The sequence below is a fragment of the Nerophis lumbriciformis genome, linkage group LG01 (genome assembly GCF_033978685.3).
Source record: "Nerophis lumbriciformis linkage group LG01, RoL_Nlum_v2.1, whole genome shotgun sequence".
Taxonomy (NCBI): domain Eukaryota; kingdom Metazoa; phylum Chordata; class Actinopteri; order Syngnathiformes; family Syngnathidae; genus Nerophis; species Nerophis lumbriciformis.
Window position 1 is genome coordinate 68425001 of NC_084548.2, and position 1353 is coordinate 68426353.

Genomic DNA, 1353 nt, shown 5'->3' on the forward strand with positions numbered 1-1353 from the left:
CAGGCTGTACTGCATCAACAAGCGACATCAGTGTGTAAAGGATATCACCACATGGGCTCAGGAACACTTCAGAAACCCACTGTCAGTAACTACAGTTGGTCGCTACATCTGTAAGTGCAAGTTAAAACTCTCCTATGCAAGGCGAAAACCGTTTATCAACAACACCCAGAAACGCCGTCAGCTTCGCTGGGCCTGAGCTCATCTAAGATGGACTGATAAAAAGTGGAAAAGTGTTCTGTGGTCTGACGAGTCCACATTTCAAATTGTTTTTGGAAACGTCGTGTCCTCCGGACCAAAGAGGAAAATAACCATCTTGACAGTTCTAGGCGCAAAGTGGAAAAGCCAGCATGTGTGATGGTATGGGGGTGTATTAGTGCCCAAGACATGGGTAACTTACACATCTGTGAATGCTGAAAGGTACATACAGGTTTTGGAGCAACGTTACCATGGACGCCCCTGCTTATTTCAGCAAGACAATGCCAAGCCACGTGTTACATCAACGTGGCTTCATAGTAAAAGAGTGCAGGTACTAGACTGGCCTGCCTGTAGTCCAGACCTGTCTCCCATTGAAAATGTGTGGTGCATTATGAAGCCTAAAATAGCACAACGGAGACCCCCGGACTGTTGAACAACTTAAGCAAGAATGGGAAATAATTCCACCTGAGAAGCTTCAAAAATGTGTCTCCTCAGTTCCCAAAAGAGTGTTGTTAAAAGGAAAGGCCATGTAACACAGTGGTAAAAATGCCTCTGTGACAACTTTTTTTGCAATGTGTTGCTGCCATTAAATTCTAAATTGATGATTATTTGCAAAAAATAACAAAGGTTTCCAGTTCAAGCATGAAATATCTTGTCTTTGCAGTCTATTCAATTGAATATAAGTTGGAAAGGATTTGCAAATCATTGTATTCTGTTTTTATTTACCATTTACACAACGTGACAACTTCACCGGTATTTCTTTTAACCGATGCAATGTATTTATATCCTCTTCTATTTACGTTATTGTGTCATCGATGTTTCCTGTGTTGACTTTACAGGCGGACAACAGTAGACAGACGCGGAAACGAGACGAGCCGTTGTTTTGGAAGTTCCACGGCCGTGAGGGAGGAGTTTGCAACTTGGCTCTCCGAGCTGGATGTCAAAACCCAGTGGAGTCGCCGCCTGGCAGCGTTCCTGGTCCAGCGTGTTGCGCCGTGTTTGAGCGGCGGTGGCAACAACACTGTCCATTCACCCCTCTACGGAAACGGCGCCAAGCGCTGAGTCGCACAAAGACATCGGCGTGTACTTAGCTCTGCGTGTGTGTTGCCTTTTCTTTGGATTTTCTCCAACGTCGCTTATTTCAAAAATGCGTTTGTC